Source organism: Cynocephalus volans, chromosome 8, assembly GCF_027409185.1.
Source record: "Cynocephalus volans isolate mCynVol1 chromosome 8, mCynVol1.pri, whole genome shotgun sequence".
Taxonomy (NCBI): domain Eukaryota; kingdom Metazoa; phylum Chordata; class Mammalia; order Dermoptera; family Cynocephalidae; genus Cynocephalus; species Cynocephalus volans.
Window position 1 is genome coordinate 97,487,980 of NC_084467.1, and position 7,161 is coordinate 97,495,140.

The following is a 7,161-nucleotide window of genomic DNA, read 5'->3' on the forward strand; positions in this document are numbered from 1 at the left end:
TTTATCTTGTTATTGTCTACTCCATGAGGGCAGGACTTTTTTTTCTGTTCTGTCTGCTAGACTCCTAGTACCTGGCACAGAGTAGGCATTTGATAGATACTTGTTGATTGAACTCCTCTAAGATCACTGTATTTATTAACTCATTTAATTCCCATGACAACCTTATGAACCTTGTTTTGTACATGAGGAAACTGAGTTACAAACAGTTAAGTAAATGGCCCGACATCACACAGCTAGTGGCAATGGAGCTGGGATTTAATTCCAGGAATGCTTACCCATGATTTTACTGCCAGGGTGTGATATGTGGTTTTCTGTCCCCATAGCTGGGAGCTGTCATGATCCAGGGACTTGGCATGGGTTGGCACATGATCAGGGTGCCAACACGGTCAGGTTCTGGTGAGGGCTCTCTTTATGGCTTGCAGAGAGTTGCCTTCTTGTTGTGTCTTCACATGGCCTTTCCTTGGTGTATGCAGGTGGAGAGAGAGATCTCTCTTTCTTCCTCTTTTTATAAGGCCACCAATCCTATTGAATTAGGACCCTACCCATATGACCTAATTTAACCTTAGTTACCGCTCAAAGCTGTTTTCAAATACAGTCACTTTGGAGGTTAGGACCTCAACATATGAATTTGGGGTGTGTGTGTGTGTTGGAAGGGGGGCACAATTCAGTCCATAGCAACCATTCTCTGGGTTGAGTAGCCTGAGGTCTAGGAAAGAGGTTTCTCACAGGGCCAGCCAGGCAGTGACTGCTCATATGATTTCATAACAACAATTGACGGGAGGCTCCTGCTGTCCTCACAACTCTGATCTGGGACAACATGAGGAGGCCTCACTGCATATCGGTTGATTACTGTCGTTTACGATGTGCCAGACACTGGGCTAAGTGCTTTCTAGACGCCACTTCCTTTAATCCTCCCAGCAAGCCTGTGTGCTAAATGCTGCTCTTATCCCCATTTTATGAGTGTAGAGACTGAGGCTCAGAGAGTTTTAGTACCCTGCCCCAGGCCACACAGATGGTAAATGGCAGAACCAGGCCATGATCTTGGATCTAACTCTAAAACCGAAGCTCCTTATGTCACGACTTCATTATTTTGGAGAACAAATTAAAAAACATAAGTTATAAGACTATGGTTACTCTTCAAGTATAATTTTTATTGCAATACCTGCCTTAAGTAAATCTTCTCTTTAAAAAGCATTTTCTTGTTTATTTGTTAGTATATAGTCTACATTTATTAGTTGCAAAAGTGAGTTGGGTCAGGATTATTGAAATTAAAATTTTTATTCTCTGGGGCCAGCCCGTGGCTCACTCGGGAGAGTGTGGTGCTGATAACACCAAGGCCGCGGGTTCGGATCCTATATAGGGATGGCTGGTTAGCTCACTGGCTGAGCGTGGTGCTGACAACACCAAGTCAAGGGTTAAGATCCCCTTACCGGTCATCTTTTAAAAAAAAAAAAAAATTTTATTCTCTGAAATGTAACATCTACAAAAAGGTTACCAAAAAATAGGAGAAAGTCAGGGAAATGTGGTAGAAAGAGTTTGCACTGATCAGGAGTCGGGTGATCTGTCTATGCCTCTATTGTGACCTTGCACTAGCCATGCCCCTCTCTGGGCCTCCACTTTCCCACAAGGGAATGAAGGGCCTGCAAGTGCTGACCTCTGAGGTTTCTTCCCACTCTGTGTGCTCCAGGTACCCAAAGCCCCACTAAAGCCAGGCAGAGCTGTCACAGTCGTTCTGAAGTTGCACATGTGTGTGCTGGAATTTTCCAGTGGCAGTGTGATGAGAAGGGGGTGAGGGCCTCCAATTGACTCTGCTGCTTTGAGGTGGGGCTCAGGATGTGTGCGAAGGGGGCAGTCAGAGAGCCAGGCAAAGAAAGGAATGGCTTAAGGCCAAGAAACTTCTCTGTTCTTCCTCTGGGTGAACAACCCATCTGCTGACCTGATGCTTAAGCTGGAGTGATACTTAACCCTCCTCTGATGTAAAGATTCATTCAAAGAAGACAAACATAAAAAACACTTGCTTTTACCTGCTCACAGTTTCCTTTGAGAAATGGGAAATGTCCTGTGTTCCACCCAGTCCCCTGCAGACCAGGGTGGAGAGAATGGGAGAGCACCAGGAGGTTGGAGTCCCTGGCCTGCCTGTCCTGGCTTCTGATCCAGGGCCTTCTACCAACAAGGACAGACCTTGGCTTCTCAGGGACATGCTCCAGTGAGTGAATCTGCCACACAGGCATTTTCCAGTGTTGGAAAGAGTCTGCCCTGGTCTGGGGATCTGGCCACCTCCCTACTCCTGCCACCTCAGGTCACAGAAAAGGTAGCCTGGGCTGACTTGTATTGTTCTGCTCATGGACCTGGGTGTGCTGGGGGCCAGCAAAGGAGAGGTTGCTGGGATAAAACTGCTTTGTGGGCTGTGGGGGGAGAGTGGAAGCTTGGAAGAGGGGCAGAGAGAGGGGGCAGGAGGTGACCCAGGGCACAAGAGGGAGGAAAAGGCAACTCTGAGTGAAAGGGCCTCTGGTTCCCCCTTCCTGGCAGCACAGGCGGAACTCTGCTTTGTCAGGCCTCCTTTGGCTACCTGTGGTGAGCGGAGGGTGCTGCAGCTGTTCTTCCTGTCTATGTGCCCCCTGTGGCTGCACCTGAGGGGCCTGGGCCTAGTATTGCCCCCAAAATACAGGACACTGTATTAGTCAGTTTCTGTTGCTCATAACAAAATATATGGAGCTGGGCATTTTATAAGGAAAACTAAATTTACTGCTTACAGTTTTGGAGGCTGGGAAATCCAAAGACCAGGGAACACATCTGCTGAGGGTCATGGTAGTGGCAATAGTGACCCAGGGGTCTCATATGGCAGAAAATGGCAGAGCAGAGAGAGAGACAGACTCTTCGTGTTTTCCTTTTGAAGCCCTCAGAACCATGCCTCTGACCACCATTAATCCACTCACTATGGCCTTGTCCTACAATCTAATCACCTCTTCAAGGCTCCACCTTTCAATTTCCATGATGGGATTTCCCACCCTCAACAGTGACAGTGGGAATTAAGCTTTGGGGAAACATTCAACCCAAGGCAGACACCCAATTAATTTGAATTGTAGATAAACAATGAATGATTTTTTTTTGTTATCAGTATGCCCCATGCAATATTTGGGACATATTTGTACTAAAAAAATGATTCATTGTTTATCTGAAATTCAAATTTAACTAGACAGCCTGTATTTTTACTTGTGAGATCTGGTAACACTACCTGGCCCCTGACAGTAGCTCCGTGGATCTGCTTTTCCTGCACAGCCTGGGAAGGAGCCTTTAGTGCAAACTACCCTTCACCATGCTTAGGCACTCACAAGCCAGGGGAGGGTCCAACTTTGCAGTGGGTCTTGAAGACCCTTCTGAGCCTTGGCATGCTTTATGCACCTGGTTGATTGTAACCTGAAATTCCATTGCCAGTCTTTGGTTGGTTAATAAAAAAAGTAGTGGGGAGCTAACTGGACTGTTAGGTAACTAACTCAGGCAGAAGCTCTGAGTAGGAAGCTGACTGCAATTTATCAGCTGTATGGGGAAGAGCAGGGCCTCCCTAAGCCTGTGTCCTAAACTGTGAAAAGAATATAATAAGACCCATTTCACAGGCTTACTGTAAAGATCGAAAGATACAGTGTACTAAAAGCCACTTGGCATATAGAAAGTGCTCAATAAATATTAACTGACATCATTTTTAGTGCAAAGAGCAGAGAGCCATGGAGAACCTGGAAGGCCCTGGGCAGGGAAAGAACCCACTAAAAGGGAAGAAGATGGAACGGAGGGAGAAAGCATTATCTGGGGATGCTCTGCCTCTGCCACTGTCCTTATGTCACTGCTGTGATGCTGTGTCCCCTAGGAGGGCTTAGCATTCACCTGCCTCCTGTTGACTGGAAGGCAGGCCACCAGGTGTGAGTGGGGGAGCAGAGGCAGGTAGACAGAGAGATAGAGGAATTTGAGGACTGGGAAGGAGTAGCAAAGAGCCTGGGAACATCAGGACTTGGCCGTGATATATGTTGGGGCTGGGAGGAAGGAGGCATGAAATATGCAGGCAGTCATGGTTACTCGAAGATGGCAAGGACCATTATCTTTTAATACATGTGAGTATTGGTATAGGATGAGGATTGCATTATGCTTGATATGAGAAATTACCATCTCCATTGATGCCAGTTATAAATATAGGGGATGTTCCAAAGTCGGAAGATGAAAATTATAAGAAGGGGCTTGGCTATATAAATATAAGAAAAATACAACCAAACACTGCCATTTGTGCCTAATTACCATCTATCCCAGAGGTGGTAATGAAATTCATTGCATATGCATTTTGCTTGACTCTTGAGTGTGACTATGACATTATACCCTGTCCAGGCAGCCTTAGCCTTCAGAGTATCAAAGGAGCTCTCTCATGTGGTCATCTGTGGCCAGTGGAATTGTTGGTGCTGAGTATGTGTTTTTCAATAGAAGGTGGTGGCCTAAATGTAGATGATCTTAGCCTTTCCTCTAAGGGACTCTTGCAAACAATTTCAGGGCTTGGGGCAACAGTGCCAATGGTGGCCCATGGGCTCTATGTCTAAATATTTAAAAGTTGTAAGTCTAACTAGGAGGTGACCATATTTTACGTAACAGTTTGTTAACACAGGTACCTTTGTAACAACCTGGGGAGTCACGTTCAAATTTAGAACTCATGGATTCCTCCATGTTCTATGTCACAACATGGTGGGATGTTCAGTCCCCCATCCTCAGTCTGCAACCCACTCTCTTTCTCTTCCCATTCCTGGCTTTGTCCAGCCAATACAGACTCTGAGGGTCTGCATTAGTTTCTATTGCTGCTGTAGCAACATACCACAAAATTATTAATTTATTCCCTCACACTTCTGGAGGTCAGAAGTCTGACTCGAGTCTCACTGAGCTAAAGTCAAGGTGTCAGCAGGAAAGGCTGTTTCCTTCTGAAGGCTCTAGGGGAGAATCCTGGTCTTTTCCAGCTTCTAGAGGCTGCCTGCCTTCCTTGGCTCATGGCCCCTCCCTCCATCTTCAAAACCAGCAGTGCAGCATCTTCAAATCTCTCTCTAACTTTCCTGCTTCTCTTTTTCACTTAGAAGGACTTCTATAGTTACACTGGGTCTAACTGGATAATCCAGGATAATTTCCCCATCTCAAGATCTTCAATTTAATTACATCTGCAAAGTTCCTTTTTCCATGTAAAATAACATATTCACAGGTTCTGGGGATTAGGATGTGGACATCTTTGGAGGGGGCATTATCCTGCCTCCTGCAGGGTCCTTGTATATAGTGTGAATACTGAACTCTTTCCTGCAAACAGCTGCTCTGTGGCCTAGGGATCAGCACATGGGGGGCAAGACTCACCCTTGAGAGGATCAGTCAGGTAAGGAGACCCATGAGGCCCTGGAAGTGGGCTTGGGTCTGTTTGAGCAAAGAATCTAGGGTCCCAGGTACTAGGGGGGGATGTAGAAGGGGGCATGAGCTCCAGGTATGAGTAGCCTCTTGGCCCTAAGGACTCTTTGCTCATGGGAGGGAGGAAGACAGAGAAGGACTAGAGAGGAGCCCTTGAAGGCTTGAGGCTCAGGATAGAGTCCCCTCTTGGCTAGGTGACACTGTCTTCTGATCCAGGATTATTAACCTGGGTTCAATGGCCTCACTGAAATTATGCTCAAATTTGTTCTTTGTGTGTATGTACATTTTTGGGAGAGATGTTTTATAGTTTACATCAGATCCCCAAGGTGACCCAAAGAAATTAAGTACCACCACCCTGACCACTCTGTTTACTCTCATTGGGCAAAACTGGCCCTTTCTGGGTCATTTCCTTGTCCTTCAGGCCCCAAGGGTGCAGAAGTTTCCTTATCTTTGAGGTGCGGCCCCCCTGAGCTGACCTCTGCCTACACAGTGAGCCTTTGCAGTGACTGTTCTGGGGGCAGAAGGGGCTCATGAAGCTCTGGCTGGAGTGAGGGGAGAAGGACCACCTGCAGGAGAGGGGAGGAGGCCTTACTTTCTTTAGCAAAGAGATATTCAAAGGCATTTCCCATGTCTCTAAACTCACCTGTCAAGCAGAACACAGGGCAGGAGCCAGATGCGAGACTGCAACTTTGGATCTGGCTGTCACCATTCTAGCTCCGCCTGCCTGATGTGCCTTACAGCAGGAGCCGGGGTGTGCTGTCCTCAGCAGGGGATGTGAGGAGAGGAGGAACCGCATCGACTTCTACCATATGTTTTTTATTTTCGAAGAAATTAAGCAGAGTTTCTTCCTCTCAGTGAATTTTCTTAACGAGGATATTTTAAAGCCTTGGAAAGCATTCTTGTGCTAGTTTAATTGTATAAAGACTTTGTGTTAGAAGGGAAAGCTGAGACAGAGAGAGAGAGGGGAGGGAGTGAGAAAGGAGAAGAGAGAGGGAAAAGAGAAAGAGAAGGCAGGGGTAGGATGGGGAGAGAGACAAGTGGGGAGAGGAGCGTGGGAGGAGGAGGAGGAGGAAAGAAGACACAGTGCATCGAAGCAATTAAACAGCAGCTCTTTCCTTGAATGACTTTTTCCTCCCAGTTTCCCTCTCTCCAAGTCTGCTGCTACCGCAGCTCACCTTGCACAGACCGACCACCTAAGATCTAAGGGCTCCTGCCCATGGCTTTTTCTCCAGTGTCACGTTCCCTGTGGTTCCAGCGCTCAGTGCCTGCCAGTCTAGGAGGCTCCTTTCATGAGGGGCCTCTCCCATGGGCACCTGAGGTGAGGAAGGAAGGCAAAGAAAGGCACTGGTGCACCCAGAGGCCGGACTGTGGTGCCCGGGTTTGGGTAATTGTGCCCAGTCAGAGAGTCCATTGTTGGGAAATGCCCAGAAATCGCTCTCGGCTCTGTAGCTTCAACTCTTTCCTGGCACTTCCTTCATGAAAGCTGGACCTGGCCAGCTTTCCTCCCGCAGCCCCTCTCTTTAACCCCACCCAGAGCCTGAGCTCCTCCCTAGTCTCCTTGTCATCACTGATCTCCGGCCTGAGGGGTTCTGGCGGCCCCATCCAGGCCAGTGAGCTTGGTTCCCTCCTAGAGAGGAACAAAGAGGCACTGAAAATGGGAGCATTCCATAGAATTTTTTTTTTAAACCTTCTTCTGAGATGGAGCTTGATTTCTCTCCCTACTATCCCCCAGAAATCTCTGCTTCT